Raw genomic sequence first — 17981 nt, forward strand, 5'->3', positions numbered from 1 at the left:
TCATACTTGAGGAAAAGTAATGATACCTTAATAGAAAATGTAAAAGTGAAAGTCACCCAGCAAAATACTACTGGAGTAAAATTCTAAAAGTGTTTGTTTTTAAACAGGGGCACAACTTTGGTTTTAGAAGTGGGGGGGACATAATTATTATATATATAATTTTTATCCAGTCGGATAAACACTCCAAACAGCCTTCCCGACTGCTCGGAGGCATCCACATGGTCCTAAAGCACACCATTGCCCTGTTTTGTATCACATTCCAATGATAAAACTGGGGGTGACAAAAATGCAATTTGGACATGTCCCCCACGTCTCCATTGAAAGTTGCGCCCCTGGTTTTAAATATACTTAAGTATCAAAAGTAAGTGTAATTGCTAAAATATACTTAAGTATCAAAGTAAAAGTAAAAGTATGAATCATTTCAAATTCCTTATATTAAGAAAACCAGACGGAACAATTTTCTAGTTTTATTTATTTATGGATAGCCAGGGGCACACTCCAACACTCAGACATAATTTACAAATGAAGCATTTGTGTTTGTGAGTACGCCAGATCAGAGGGAGTAGGGATGACTAGGGTTGTTCTCTTGATAGGTGTGAATTGGATCCTTTTCTGTCCTGCTTAGCATTCAAAATGTAACGAGTACTTTTGGGTGTCAGGGAAAATGTATGGAGTAAAAAGTACATTATTTTATTTAGGAATGTAGTGAACTAAAAGTAGTCAAAAATATAAATAAACTCAGCAAAAAAAGAAACGTCCTCTCACTGTCAACTGCGTTTATTTTCAGCAAACTTAACATGTGTAAATATTTGTATGAACATAACAATATTCAACAACTGAGACATAAACTTAACAAGTTCCACAGACATGTGACTAACAGAAATTGAATAATGTGTCACTGAACAAAGGGGGGGTCAAAATCAAAAGTAACAGTCAGTATCTGGTGTGGCCACCGGCTGCATTAAGTACTGCAGTGCATCTCCTCCTCATGGACTGCACCAGATTTGCCAGTTCTTGCTGTGAGATGTTACCCCACTCTTCCACCAAGGCACCTGCAAGTTCCCGGCATTTCTGGGGGGAATGGCCCTAGCCCTCACCCTCCGATCCAACAGGTCCCAGACATGCTCAATTCGATTGAGATCTGGGCTCTTCGCTGGCCATGGCAGAACACTGACATTCCTGTCTTGCAGGAAATCACGCACAGAACAACCAGTATGGCTGGTGGCATTGTCATGCTGGAGGGTCATGTCAGGATGAGCCTGCAGGAAGGGTACCACATGAGGGAGGAGGATGTCTTCCCTGTAACGCACAGCATTGAGATTGCCTGCAATGACAACAAGCTCAGTCCGATGATGTTGTGACACACCGCCCCAGACCATGACGGACCCTCCACCTCCAAATCGATCCCGCTCCAGAGTACAGGCCTCGGTGTAACGCTCATTCCTTTGAAGATAAACGTGAATCCGACCATCACTCCTGGTGAGACAAAACAGCGACTCGTCAGTGAAGAGCACTTTTTGCCAGTCCTGTCTGGTCCAGCGACGGTGGGTTTGTGCCCATAGGCGACGTTGTTGCCGGTGATGTCTGGTGAGGACCTGCCTTACAACAGGCCTACAAGCCCTCAGTCCAGCCTCTCTCAGCCTATTGCGGACAGTCTGAGCACTGATGGAGGGATTGTGCGTTCCTGGTGTAACTCGGGCAGTTGTTGTTGCCATCCTGTACCTGTCCCACAGGTTTGATGTTCGGATGTACCGATCCTGTGCAGGTGTTGTTACACATGGTCTGCCACTGCGAGGACGATCAGCTGTCCGTCCTGTCCGTCCTGTCTCCCTGTAGCGCTGTCTTAGGCGTCTCACAGTATGGACGTTGCAATTTATTGCCCTGGCCACATCTGCAGTCCTCATGCCTCCTTGCAGCATGCCTAAGGCACGTTCACACAGATGAGCAGGGACCCTGAGCATCTTTCTTTTGGTGTTTTTCAGAGTCAGTAGAAAGGCCTCTAGTGTCCTAAGTCTTCATAACTGTGACCTTAATTGCCTACCGTCTGTAAGCTGTTAGTGTCTTAACGACCGTTCCACAGGTGCATGTTCATTAATTGTTTATGGTTCGTTGAACAAGCATGGGAAACTGTGTTTAAACACTTTACAATGAAGATCTGTGAAGTTATTTAGATTTTTACGAATTATCTTTTTTTGCTGAGTTTAGTAAAGTAAAGATACCCCAAAAAACAACTTAAGTAGTACTTGAAAGTATTTTTACTTAAAGTACTTTTTACCACTGCAGATGAGTAATTGGGAACAGAGACTAACTTTGTCCTATTAACATGTTGTTCAATGTTACTTATCAGTGGTTTCAGTGAAATGTTGGATGATAATGCCTAAACAGGTTAACTACTACCTATGTAGACAGACTACCTGCATGATAAAGTACAGTGTTGCCTTTCCATTTCCATCCATTTACACTTATGAGGCAGACAAAACAGCCTAGTACAAGTCTATTAGATCTTATATTTATGTAACAGTCACTTAGACCTTAAGCACATTCTTTTTTGACAAGAGTTTTATTACTTTAGAGGCAGCTGGAAATAATGCCTGGATGACTTCTGCTGTGGTAGAGACAGAGGGGAAACAAACCTCATATACTCTCTCCTGTATTGTAGTGAGTGATGCTGTTGACAGACTCATTATGGTTCGTTCAAGGTTACCCATGGAGACAATATGAAGAGTAGATAGAGAAAAGTTGCTCCAAGGAGCCAGTATGTTCTTCTGAATACAATGAGATTTTGCGCCACCGCTTTTGTATAATAGACACAATTTGCATGACTACGTTGTCCATGAATATAACGGTAATATATGGCTTAGTACTAGGTGTTCCCTTCTCATTGGTACGTGGTGTGTGTATGTGTTTGTGTTGTTCTTGGAGACAGAGAGAGAAAGATCATGCTTCCTTTGTGTTGTGTTTCCTGAGGACAGGATGCTGCTTCCAGATCGTCACCAGGCTGACAGACATAACAGGGAGCAGAAAAACTCCCACACACCAACAGGTTTGATGACCGGTCCACTCTCACCGCCTTTCTACCATAACTGACAACTGCCATCCATAACCGCCCTGCTGTCTTCCCTCACTAACGTAATCATACTCTGTTCATAACATGGATTATGCCTGGGTTTAAATCCATTTACCGTTAGGACAGAGTCACAGGGTTGTAATAATATGAAAATGAACAAGTGTGTTAGCTTCTCTCCATTGCATCCAACGGATGCCATCATTAAGTTGTTCACAAACACTCACATACTCACGAACGTGCACACACACGCATGCTCGCCCACATGCACACATGGGATGAGAGAACATGTTGACCACACTCGCAATATTACTGAACCACCTGCATTTCATAAGAGAGCTCCCCAATCACTTTTATTTTTACTTCTTTGTTCTTTAACCAATTATGTATTTTTCTTCTTCAAATGATCAATGTAAAATCAATACAAAGACACAATTCCTCAAATACTGTGTCACCTTTAATCAGTTCCCAAGACTTGGTTTATTACTTTATCTGTGTTTTTATGTATTCGGTGATCAGGGTTGGGGAGTAACTGATTACATGTTTTTTTATTAATCAGATTACATGTAATTGGTTACATACCAATTGCATGTAATCTGATTATTTAAAAAACTTACTGTAAGCAGTTACAGTGGGGGAAAAAAGTATTTAGTCAGCCACCAATTGTGCAAGTTCTCCCACTTAAAAAGATGAGAGAGGCCTGTAATTTTCATCATAGGTACACATCAACTATGACAGACAAAATGAGGAAAGAAAATCCAGAAAATCACATTGTAGGATTTTTAATGAATTTATTTGCAAATTATGGTGGAAAATAAGTATTTGGTCAATAACAAAAGTTTCTCAATACTTTGTTATATACCCTTTGTTGGCAATGACACAGGTCAAACGTTTTCTGTAAGTCTTCACAAGGTTTTCACACACTGTTGCTGGTATTTTGGCCCATTCCTCCATGCAGATCTCCTCTAGAGCAGTGATGTTTTGGGGCTGTCGCTGGGCAACACGGACTTTCAACTCCCTCCAAAGATTTTCTATGGGGTTGAGATCTGGAGACTGGCTAGGCCACTCCAGGACCTTGAAATGCTTCTTACGAAGCCACTCCTTCGTTGCCCGGGCGGTGTGTTTGGGATCATTGTCATGCTGAAAGTGCATCTTCAATGCCCTTGCTGATGGAAGGAGGTTTTCACTCAAAATCTCACGATACATGGCCCCATTCATTCTTTCCTTTACACGGATCAGTCGTCCTGGTCCCTTTGCAGAAAAACAGCCCCAAAGCATGATGTTTCCACCCCCATGCTTCACAGTAGGTATGGTGTTCTTTGGATGCAACTCAGCATTCTTTGTCCTCCAAACACGACGAGTTGAGTTTTTACCAAAAAGTTCTATTTTGGTTTCATCTGACCATATGACATTCTCCCAATCCTCTTCTGGATCATCCAAATGCACTCTAGCAAACTTCAGACGGGCCTGGACATGTACTGGCTTAAGCAGGGGGACACGTCTGGCACTGCAGGATTTGAGTCCCTGGCGGCGTAGTGTGTTACTGATGGTAGGCTTTGTTACTTTGGTCCCAGCTCTCTGCAGGTCATTCACTAGGTCCCCCCGTGTGGTTCTGGGATTTTTGCTCACCGTTCTTGTGATCATTTTGACCCCACGGGGTGAGATCTTGCGTGGAGCCCCAGATCGAGGGAGATTATCAGTGGTCTTGTATGTCTTCCATTTCCTAATAATTGCTCCCAAAGTTGATTTCTTCAAACCAAGCTGCTTACCTATTGCAGATTCAGTCTTCCCAGCCTGGTGCAGGTCTACAATTTTGTTTCTGGTGTCCTTTGACAGCTCTTTGGTCTTGGCCATAGTGGAGTTTGGAGTGTGACTGTTTGAGGTTGTGGACAGGTGTCTTTTATACTGATAACAAGTTCAAACAGGTGCCATTAATACAGGTAACGAGTGGAGGACAGAGGAGCCCCTTAAATAAAATCTCCTGAGTGGCGCAGTGGTCTAAGGCGCCGCATCGCAGTGCTAACTGTGCCACTAGAGATCCTGGTTCGAATCCAGGCTCTGTCGCAGCCGGCCGTGACCGGGAGACTCATGGGCGGCGCACAATTGGCCCAGCGTCGTCCAGGGTAGGGGAGGGAATGGCCGGCAGGGATGTAGCTCAGTTGCTAGAGCATGGCGTTTGCAACGCCAGGGTTGTGGGTTCGAGTCCCACGGGGGGCCAGTATAAAAAATATATATGTATTCACTAACTGTAAGTCGCTCTGGATAAGAGCGTCTGCTAAATGACTTTAAAAAAAAATAATAAAAAAAAAAATAAGAAGTTACAGGTCTGTGAGAGACAGAAATCTTGCTTGTTTGTAGGTGACCAAATACTTATTTTCCACCATAATTTGCAAATAAATTCATAAAAAAATCCTACAATGTGATATTCTGGATTTTTTTCCTCATTTTGTCTGTCATAGTTGACGTGTACCTATGATGAAAATTACAGGCCTCTCTCATCTTTTTAAGTGGGAGAACTTGCACAATTGGTGGCTGACTAAATACTTTTTTTCCCCACTGTATGTTACCAGAAAAAATATTGTAATCAGATTACAGACACTTTTGAAAAACTATATGATTACTTTTAAATTTGGAAAGGATGTTTGCGGGAAAAAAAATACATTATGACACCTTTCTGTTTTCTCAATTAAATTAAATTCAGCATTGAAAAAATGTGTACATTTCTTTCACCTGAAGGAGTCTGACCACTATGATGACACACCAAATGTATTTGATGGATCATTTTTGTCTTCTTCTAATGCCTCTTAAAGGGAAAGTAATCCAAAAGTAATGGAAAGTAATCAGATTACGTTACTGAGTTTGGGTCATCCAAAAATTATGTTTCAGATTACAATTTTGGAAAGGTAACTAGTATCTGTAACGGACTACATTTAGAAAGTAACCTACCCAACCCTGTCGGTGATGTGTGTGAGACAGTTACCTCTGAGAGGTCCCTAACCTTGGTTAATTAGTTTGCGTGTGCGTGTGTGTGTTTCAGTATGTGTGTGTGTTTCCCCTGAGAGATCCCTATCCCATTCTGCTTTATTAGTTATCTTTCATAATGAGTTTAAATCACAGTGCTGTGTAATATCTGTAAAGACATCTGCAGCACAAAAACCTCTAGGCCATGTCACACAGGAGGATTCATGATAGGGTGTCAAGAATAATGCAGGTGTGAGTGTGTGTGTGTGTTTAAGTTACAGTGTAAGTATGGACATCAGAAACATGCATGCGCATACACACGCACACACACACGCACACACATAGGTCACATTGTCATCATTAGAACATCTCATCAACAAGATGAATACAACAGTAATATCAACATAATTTTAGAATGGTGATTACTACAGTGAGAGAAAAAAGTATTTGATCCCCTGCTGATTTTGTACGTTTGCCCACTGACAAAGAAATTATCAGTTTTAATAATGGTAGGTTTATTTGAACAGTGAGAGACAGAATAACAACAACAAAAATTCAAATTTTTTATAAATTGATTAGTATTTTAATGAGGGAAATAAGTATTTGACCCCCTCTCAATCAGAAAGATTTCTGGCTCCCAGGTGTATTTTATACAGGTAAAGAGCTGAGATTAGGAGCACACTCTTAAAGGGAGTGCTCCTAATCTCAGTTTGTTACCTGTATAAAAGACACCTGTTTCCAGAAGCAATCAATCAATCAGATTCCAAACTCTCCACCATGGCCAAGACCAAAGAGCTCTCCAAGGATGTCAGGGACAAGATTGTAGACCTACACAAGGCTGGAATGGGCTACAAGACCATCGCCAAGCAGCTTGGTGAGAAGGTGACAACAGTTGGTGCGATTATTCGCAAATGGAAGAAACACAAAATAACTGTCAATCTTCCTCGGCCTGGGGCTCCATGCAAGATCTCACCTCGTGGCGTTGTAATGATCATGAGAACAGTGAGCAATCAGCCCAGAACTACACGGGAGGATCTTGTCAATGATCTCAAGGCAGCTGGGACCATAGTCACCAAGAAAACAATTGGTAACACACTACGCCGTGAAGGACTGAAATCCTGCAGCGCCCGCAAGGTCCTCCTGCTCAAGAAAGCACATATACAGGGCCGTCCGAAGATTGCCAATGAACATCTGAATGATTCAGAGGAGAACGGGGTGAAAGTGTTTTGGTCAGATGAGACCAAAATCGAGCTCTTTGGCATCAACTCAACTCGCCGTGTTTGGAGGAGGAGGAATGCTGCCTATGACCCCAAGAACACCATCCCCACCATCAAACATGGAGGTGGAAACATAATGCTTTGGGGGTGTTTTTCTGCTAAGGGGACAGGACAACTTCACCGCATCAAAGGGATGATGGACGGGGCCATGTACCGTCAAATATTGGGTGAGAACCTCCTTCCTTCAGCCAGGGCATTGAAAATGGGTCGTGGATGGGTATTCCAGCATGACAATGACCCAAAACACACGGCCAAGGCAACAAAGGAGTGGCTCAAGAAGAAGCACATTAAGGTCCTGGAGTGGCCTAGCCAGTCTCCAGACCTTAATCCCATAGAAAATCTGTGGAGGGAGCTGAAGGTTCGAGTTGCCAAACGTCAGCCTCGAAACCTTAATGACTTGGAGAAGATCTGCAAAGGGGAGTGGAACAAAATCCCTCCTGAGATGTGTGCAAACCTGGTGGCCAACTACAAGAAACGTCTGACCTCTGTGATTGCCAACAAGGGTTTTGCCACCAAGTACTAAGTCATGTTTTGCAGAGGGGTCAAATACTTATTTCCCTAATTAAAATGCAAATCAATTTATAAAAATGTTGACATCAACATTGCTAATAGACCAGACGCTAACTAGAGGCAAGAGACAGAACTAGTCTGTTTGGTAACATCGCTAATAGACCAGACGCTAACTAGAGGCAAGAGACAGAACTAGTCTGTTGGTAACATCGCTAATAGACCAGACACTAACTACAGGCAAGAGTCAGAACTAGTCTGTTTGGTAACATTGCTAATAGACCAGACACTAACTAGAGGCAAGAGACAGAACTAGTCTGTTTGGTAACATTGCTAATAGACCAGACACTAACTAGAGGCAAGAGACAGAACTAGTATGTTTGGTAGCATCGCTAACAGACCAGACACTAACTAGAGGCAAGAGACAGAACTAGTCTGTTTGGTAACATCGCTAATAGACCAGTGTGGGGATCTATTTTCTCATAACTGGATGTGATGAATAGCTTAGAAGGAATGCATTGGTGATTAAACATAGAAGGTTTGTACTGTACTGATATAAATTGTTTCACATAACAAGCTGTGATTCATGTGAGGAACGTTAGGGGGTAGGATGAGATAAGAACTTGTGTCTCAAAATACTAGACTACACTGCTTCTTTGTGATCTGTGAACCGTCCAAGGACGTGTACTGCAAAAGTGCTGACTTTCTGGATAAGTTGCAAAACAACTAGACACCTGGCAACAGTGGAGCGCCAAGGGGATGGGACCAGCCTGTGCGCCAACGGATTGGCTGAGTAAGTCTAAACCACGCTCAGTCTCTACTCTGATTGGCCAGCAGGGAGCGGGAACTATCTCTGTCAGAGTATTTTAAGAAGAACTCATAACAATGGCTTAGTTCTCTGTCTGCCCTGCGTGGTATTTCAGTGAGCCTGTATACGAACCATCATACTTATCATACATACATTTTGCATATAATAAATTTAGCTTGGATTGAATATCTCTTGATTATGTTTTCTCTTATTCCAATACCAGATTTGAATTACGCAATTTCTAACAATTGGTGACCTCCGACTGTGATCTGGTAGCGGAACTTCGCTGGAATTCACCCAGCCCATTGGACATCGCTGTCATCGAACGGTGTGTTTCACAAAGTGCCCGGGCTTTTAAAAACAGGTAAGCAGACACCTATTGTTATGTAACTAAAGTTCTGCACATTGGCTTTATCCAAATTAATTTTGTGAAGCACCTGTTTGATGTAAGTGAACTCTATTACTCTATAAATAACGATTATAGATTACTAATTCGATTTTATAAAATACCATGCAAATGTTTGATAATTCTGATGGTTAAACCCATGGAATAAGTGAATTAACTGTATAGTAGAAGGAGGCTGTGTGGCCCATAGTAGAAGGAGGCTGTGAGCCCCATAGTAGAGGAGGCTGTGTGCCCCATAGTAGAGGAGGCTGTGTGCCCCATAGTAGAGGAGGCTGTGTGCCCCATTGTATACCTTTGTTATCTGTGTGTCCTAAGAAACTTTAGTTGTGTGACAAAGAATTACGATTGTGTGTCGAATGTGCGTATACCATTTATGACTGTGTGACATATTTGACTGTATGATAGGATTATGACTGTGTATTGTGAGTGAGTGCGATAACTGTGTACTATTTTTGCTGTGTGATAACTGTATACTACGTTTAACTGTGTAATAACTGTGTACCATTTTTGGCTGTGAATACAAAGACTATTTTAAAACAGTAAATAATGAGAATTACAATTAGGAAATAAAGTTTAAATTGTGCAAACGTTAACAAAAGACACCCATAGGAGGTACTTTAAATAGATAGGCAGTGCGACGCTATGGCACATATCAGTTCAGACTAGATATGACTAGGTTCAAAGGAGACACTTAAAATTCTTTAAGACAGGGGTGATGCTATGCATGAGAGTGTGAATGATAAACCTGTATACCTTGATAGAAAACTAATTGGGAATTAAAGACGTCTGTGGCTGTCCAAACTGTATAATTTGTGAATAACTGTTGGGTTTGTGGTTGCTTAAACCGTATAACCCGTTAATAACAATTGGAAACATAAAGCTAAAGTGATGAATGGCTAGTGTGACTGATCTGAAACGTTTGAGCTGATATGATTGAACTGTGGCGTTTGATGTTTGACATAGCATAATACTGGTTTTGAATAGTTGTGTTGAAGCAATTCAGTTTATTATTTGATTTAATGTTTGATGTTTGACATAGCATAATACTGGTTTTAGGTGCTTGGGTTGAGGCTTTTTGGTTTATTATTTGATTTAACGTTTGATGTTTGACCCTGCAAAATACTGGTTAAATAATTAGACCGAAATAATTCGGTTTATCGTTGAAATATAAATATGCACCGACTTTAACTAATTAGGTGGGAATAATTTGATTTAAATAAATAGACTAAAGTACTTTAAATAACGGCAGAATATTGGAAACGCTAAAACGAAAAACAGACAAAGCCTGTTCCCACTGGACACGGAAGGGAGAGTTGCGAGGGGAGGGGCTGGAGACAGCGAGAGTGTGGCTGTTGGAGTCAGGAAAGACTGGGAGTTGGCTGGGAACACCACGGGGCAATTGTTTGAGAGGTGCCTGTGGGTTTCTGACGATATATACGTATGAACTTGCTCACCTGAACGTAGACGTACATCATGGGTGAGAAAGTAGAGAATATTTACATTTGCATTTTTGGTAATTTGGCAGACGCTCTTGTCCAGAGCGACTTGCGGGAGCGATTGGGGTTGAGTGCCTTGCTCGAGGGCACATCGGCAGATTTTTCGCCTGGTCGGCTCGGGGATTGGAACCGGCGACCTCTCGGTTGTTGGCGCGGCGCTATTGGTCACTAAGCTGCCTGCCGCCCCATATGAGTTTAAGGTTGTGCCGTTGTTTGATCATGTGATAAGGTTTGATGGGTGATCGGACTATGACTGGTGTGGTTATGGAAGTCATGTGTAAATAGTGGAGAGCCAATAGGGGGCTCCATTGAACTATTATGGTTTATTTGGCATTTCAATGGCATAAGGTGAAATCTGTATGTATGAGGGAAATTCGCTTATGTATTATTATAGTATTATGGACACTCCGTAATAAATAAACTGAACCAAACAAGACGTTACTACAGCAATAGAGGATGGTTAATGTTGTTACGTTAGTTTTTAAACCCGATGATAGAGGTAAATGCAGAACGCTGTTAGAGAGTGTGTTTTATTTTTGCTACTAGGGTGTTTGAGATGAGAGGGCTGGCTAGACGGTGAGTGATGACGTGCCTGGTTGTGCGACATGGAAGCTTTCGCATTGGGGCTGTGGGGATCTATTTTCTCATAACTGATGGGATGACTAACTTAGAAAGAATGCATTAATGATTAAAGCATAAAAGGTCTGTACTGTACAGATATAAATTGTTTCACCTAACAAGCTGTGATTAATGTGAGGAGCTGTTTTAGGGAGTAGGGGAAGATAAGAACTTGTGTCTCCAAATACTAGACTACACTGCTTCTTTGTGATCTGTGAACCGTCCTTGAACGTAGGTACTTAGGGTACAGTGGAACGGTGTCTATGGGAGCTGGCTCTATAGGTTGTTATGATAACAACTTATGCCTGGCAACAGTGTGCAACAGTGGAGCGCCAAGGGTCTGGGACCAGCCGGTGCGCCAACGGATTGGCTGAGTAAGTCTAAACCACGCTCAGTCTCTACTCTGATAGGCCCAGCAGGGAGCGGGAACTATCTCTGTCAGAGTATTTTATGAAGAACTCATAACAATGGCTTAGTTCTCTGTCTGCCCTGCGTGGTATTACAGTGAGCCCGTATACGAACTCTCATACTTACCATTTAAACATTTGCATTAATAAATACTAGACTAACTTGGATACTGTGTAATGACCTCTTTTGTCCCAAATACCAGATTTGAATTGACGCAACTTGACAGGGCTATAGACCTAGATTACTACGTGGATTGAGAGATGTGGAAGGTTGAATTAGATGGCTTGAGTGGAAGTGTTCTAGAAGGGTCTGAGGATGTGTTGCAAGGTCCCCTTGCGCCTTCCCGGTTGTGTAGGAAGGAGCAAGGGGAGGGGTGAGAGTTCAAATGATAGGAATATCATTATCAACGATAGCAAGTATTTGTTGTCTGAATGCTTGACTGGAAGGCAGTGCTTTGATAAATTCTAATTGTTATTACTTTATTCGATAGGTTGCTTAACACCAGTGGTATATACAAATAGTTGGTCAATTCTAGAACGATAATTTATTTTCGTTAAGGGGAACAGGGGATGCAAGTGGCATTGGCTGTTGTGCTGGGGGAATAGCGCCAGCCTGTGGTGGGTTCTGGATTTGTTATAAACAAACTTATATTTTAAACTAAAGTGATGGAATACACTACAATTATAACATTATCAGAAAAAGGCACAATTTAATGTGAAATAGTTATTACAATTATTATTAATAGTTATTACAGTTATTATCATTGATCCAGTAATGATAGAAGGATAGTAGAGGAAAGGCAAGGGATTACATCTCATTTAGGCAAAGAAGAGAAAGGGGGACAGGAACAATAGAAGGGGAGACAGATTTGCCTAGGGGGTTGATCAAATAATTGATAATGGATCATTTGAGATGAGATCACATGTAGCAGAGTTAGGGTAATCAATTAAATAATCATTGTATACTCGAGGAATTTTGAGTGGTTTTATGGATTAGTTATGAGGAATTAGATTGATACAAACAATTATTGATGGGTTAGGACTGGGGATTTCTGTATGATGTTTTGTGTGTACTACCATCTTTAGATTATAACCAGGAGAAAGAGATTAGCTCATCTCATTGGAATGTTGCCCAGGGCTAGGGGGAGCAGTAGTGAAGTTAGGCCGTATTTAGGTCATAAAAGTGAGCTACCAAATTAGGTGAGGCCTGGCTATTTGTGGTTGTTGTTTTTCAAATTGGGTTTTTCAAACAAAAAACAACACACCTAGTATGATGTTTATAAAGCCTTGTTGTTTAAATTTTGGGGTTTTCAGCAGGTCAAGGGTGATAGGTCTTAGAGGAGCACGCACAGTGAATTTTATGGAATTTTTAAAGGTTTTGGCTGAGTTTGGGGTATATATGATTTCTTATGAGAATGAATGTCATGAGGACTTAATGAACACTTGGGATAAGTAACATTTATGAAATATTTAGAATAATGGTAATGTTTGGTATACTATGGGATGGAACAGTTCGTTGAATAATTGCAATTGCCTCTGAACTCTGTTTTAACCTTCTGGTGTTAATTAATCATCCACACTAGTAAATTCTAAAGGCATGAGAGGAGGACTTTAAGATAGTTTATTTTACTAAGTTGAGGGTAATTTATAATACTGTGAAAAGTGTGAAGAAGATTATAATTTGGTAATAATATATATGATTTGAACCATAAAATAACAGAAGAGAGAGTGGAGGGATGGCAATTGGATAATGAATTACCAATATTACCTAAGTGATTGTTTAGGTAGGTGGTAATATTGACACATGGGCAAATCATGTGTCAAAAGGGGGATGGTAGGATTAAATAATAAATGTATACGAAGGAGAGGATGGTAGGATTAAATAATAAATATATACGAAGGAGAGGACAAAATACTTAAAAAAACAAAAAAACAACAAGATTAGAAATTGAGAACTGAACATGTATGTGTGAAGATAGTTTATTAACCACACCCGTATGTCAGAGGTTTTGTGCCCCACAGGTGAACTAAAGGAGAAGGTGACCCACTCTATCTGACCAGGAGACTGGTGAGCATCCAGTCCCTAAAGAAGAAAAACTGGAAGCAGGCCTGTTGGGAAGGGCCCTACCAAGTCCTATTAGATCCACCTGGGTGCATGTCACACACTGCAAAAAGGTAAACCCATCTACACCTGACGAACAAACACAGAGTTAGGAGAAAGAACCGATCACCACTAGGGCTCGGTGGTTGGCTCCTTAACGAAGATTCCCTTACCCTGTCTGATCATCCCTGTGTGAGTTCGATAGAAGGTAAAACAATGGGTTGGCCTCTGGCGTCTGACATGTTCTCAGGGCGAGGGTGGAGATTCACAGGTCTCCTGACGGTAGGTAGCTGTCTGATTGTGGGGGCCATATTCCTAACACACTCAAACCCTCCTGATTAGCCAGAAGTAGTAGTTAACCTAACACAAGTTGATAAAATAATACCTGAGCACAGTCTACGAAGGCATAGGAGACAGCTAGACGTAGGGAAAGGGGAAGTACTAGGGACTGTAGGGAAGGACATCACCATATGTATGTCACCATGTACATCCTGGGACTATGTAGTTGCTCATACCAAGCGGGGGGAGGATATGTCAATCTCCATACACAGTTTAAGGACAGGTGTAGTATTGTGAAAGTAGGGAATTACCAGAAATGGCAGTGCGACCCATATAAGGGTAGGTACTGTCTGAAAGTCTGAATTACGCTAAAACAGGTTACAGACCTGACAAGTGAGATATCCTCTTCAACTGGGGCACCCTATTGAGTAAACCTCTCTGAGGGAGGTAGTGAGACCGTGGCTGAAGATAGTGCAAACTATAGACCTGAAGGAAGAAGTACAGGTGGAGACGGGGTGTGGAGATCTTGACCTGTGGTTGGAATGGGTTCAGTATACGGCAAGAACTATGTCTAAAGAGGACTGTTATGCCTGTGGGACAGCCAAACCAAGGTTAACAACTACTCCGTTCCCCTTGACAGGCTTTAACTCTCTGTCAGGTTTATCCTCCATGATTAAATTGTTCAAGCCACCTGGGAATGTGGTGAAAGAGTCTTGTAGTAACTTGCACTATCTGTATCCCCCGATAACAAAGTCACCCCGACCTAGGTTGCCTCCGTTTGAAGTCTCAGGGGATTCTTATAATTGTTTTTCTAGGACTAATAAGATAGGATACAGGGTAGGACATCTTAGCTCCTGCTCCCACACAGAGAATGTCACAACTAAAGAGACCATGACTAATCTCTCCTCTCTGTTGCAGCCAGAGGATTTTAGGCACCAAAACCAGGCCCGTGCTGACATCTGATGGTTGTATGGTGATAACAGATTGTGAACTCACCTACATACGCAAACAATCAAACGTGTCAGAGACTGGTGAGTTGTCACGTAGAAAGTGGGACCTCCTCTCGGGATCCTTTGATGAAAGGATATATATTGATGGGATAGGAGTACCTCGAGGGGTTCGAGAACAATTCAAAGCTAGGAATCAGATCGCAGCTGGGTTTGAATCAAGTATTTTCTGGTGGTCAACAATTAATAAAAACGTAGATTGGATAAATTATATTTACTATAACCAGCAAAGATTTATAAACCACACTCGTGATGCAATAAAGGGATTGGCTGAGCAGACAGCGGCAACTAGCTTAATGACATGGCAGAATAGAATAGCTTTAGATATGCTTTTGGCTGAGCGGGGCGGAGTTTGTGTTCTGTTTGGATCTATGTGCTGTACTTTCATCCCCAAACAATACAGCACCGGACGGGTCCGTGACCAAAGCGCTTCAGGGACTCACCACGCTGGCGAACGAACTGGCTGAGAACTCTGGTATTGATAGTTCCCTAAACGGTTGGTTTGATAACATATTTGGTCAATGGAAAACTATTGTTGTAACTATTCTGGGTGAAGTTATAGCTTCTATGGGTATACTTGTTCTTTGTGGATGTTGTCTTATTCCCTGTGTCTGAGGGTTGGTGAGAAAGGAGATGGAGAAGGTGGTTTCCCAACAGATGGTGAGATACGGCCCAATCCAGGACTCCGACCTAAGGAATGAAGGATATGACCTACCAGAGGGTGTCTAAAGGGGGCCAAAATGTACTTCCCTGTTTGTGTTTTATGTTTTAATAATCTTGTGTTTTGTGTTCTATTAATCCTGTGTTTTATGCATTATTAATCAAGTTAACCATTGTGAATGTTTGTCTTTCCTTATGTGAAGGGAAAGGATTCCTGGGTGGCTGGTAGCCAACCTAGTACAAGTTAGGTGTAGATGGAAGGACTGAAGGCCTTTTTATTATCATTATTGCCTATTAATAAAAGTGTGATTATTTTTGTTTGTATTGTATTTTAATGAGTGACACCCTAGAGGGTGTCAATACGGGGAATCCTAAATTTCCCTGAAATGTCTTATCTTGTGTTTTCTTATTTTGGGTTCACACCCAGTGGGTGTGAAAAGGGGGATTGTGGGGATCTATTTTCTCATAACTGGATGTGATGAATAGCTTAGAAGGAATGCATTGGTGATTAAACATAGAAGGTTTGAACTGTACTGATATAAATTGTTTCACATAACAAGCTGTGATTCATGTGAGGAACATTAGGGGGTAGGATGAGATAAGAACTTGTGTCTCAAAATACTAGACTACACTGCTTCTTTGTGATCTGTGAACCGTCCAAGGACGTGTACTGCAAAAGTGCTGACTTTCTGGATAAGTTGCAAAACAACTAGACACCTGGCAACAGTGGAGCGCCAAGGGGCTGGGACCAGCCTGTGCGCCAACGGATTGGCTGAGTAAGTCTAAACCACGCTCAGTCTCTACTCTGATTGGCCAGCAGGGAGCGGGAACTATCTCTGTCAGAGTATTTTAAGAAGAACTCATAACAATGGCTTAGTTCGCTGTCTGCCCTGCGTGGTATTTCAGTGAGCCCGTATACGAACCATCATACTTATCATACATACATTTTGCATATAATACATTTAGATTATGTTTTCTCTTATTCCAATACCAGATTTGAATTACGCAATTTCTAACACCAGACACTAACTAGAGGCAAGAGACAGAACTAGTCTGTTTGGTAACATCGCTAACAGACCAGACGCTAACTAGAGGCAAGAGACAGAACTAGTCTGTTTGGTAACATCGCTAATAGACCAGACGCTAACTAGAGGTAAGAGACAGAACTATTCTGTTTGGTAACATCGCTAATAGACCAGACGCTAACTAGAGGCAAGAGACAGAACTAGTCTGTTTGGTAACATCGCTAACAGACCAGACACTAACTAAAGTCTATTAATCTAAAGTGGAAGTTGGGAGAGTTATATTTGAGTGTTTCAGTGAAACGTGAGGGAGGCCCTGCTCTCTCGCTTTCCCAGATGCTTAGTTAATTTCATTCCGATCTCCTTTGCATTATTGTAGCCTTTTCTGTAGCCTGTCAACTATGTGTCTGTCTATCCCTGTTCTCTCCTCTCCGCACAGGCCATACAAACGCTTCACATGGCGTGGCTGCTGCCACTCTAATCTGGTGGTCCCTGCGCGCACGAACCACGTGGAGTTCCAGGTCTCCGGTAGCCTCTGGAACTGCCGTTCTGCGGCCAACAAGGCAGAGTTCATCTCAGCCTATGCCACCCTCCAGTCCCTCGACTTATTGGCGCTGATTACCACAGAAAACACTGCTACTCCTACTGCTCTTTCCTCGTCTGATCATGTGTTCTCGCATACCCCGAGAGCATCTGGTCATCGCGGCGGTGGCACAGGAATCCTCATCTCTCCCAAGTGGACATTCTCTCTTTTCCCCCTGACCCATCTGTCTATCTCCTCATTTGAAGTCCATGCTGTCACAGTCACTAGCCCATTCAAGCTTAACATCCTTGTCATTTATCGCCCTCCAGGTTCCCTTGGAGAGTTCATCAATGAGCTTGACGCCTTGATAAGTTCCTTTCCTGAGGATGGCTCACCCCTCACAGTTCTGGGTGACTTTAACCTCCCTACGTCTGCCTTTGACTCATTTCTCTCTGCCTCCTTCTTTCCACTCCTTTCCTCTTTTGACCTCACCCTCACACCGTCCCCCCCCCCTACTCACAAGGCAGGCAATATGCTTGACCTCATCTTTACTAGATGCTGTTCTTCTACTAATCTCACTGCAACTCCCCTCCAAGTCTCAGACTACTACTTCGTATTCTTTTCTCTCTCGCTCTCCTCCAACACTACTCACTCTGCCCCTACTCAGATGGTAATGTGCCGTCGCAACCTTCGCTCTCTCTCTCTCCCGCTACTCTCTCCTCTTCCATCCTATCATCTCTTCCCTCTGCTAAATCCTTCTCCCTCCAATCTCCTGATTCTGCCTCCTCAACCCTCCTCTCCTCCCTCTCTGAATCTTTTGACTCTCTATGTCCCCTATCCTCCCG

The sequence above is a fragment of the Coregonus clupeaformis genome, chromosome 12 (assembly GCF_020615455.1).
Source record: "Coregonus clupeaformis isolate EN_2021a chromosome 12, ASM2061545v1, whole genome shotgun sequence".
NCBI lineage: Eukaryota > Metazoa > Chordata > Actinopteri > Salmoniformes > Salmonidae > Coregonus > Coregonus clupeaformis.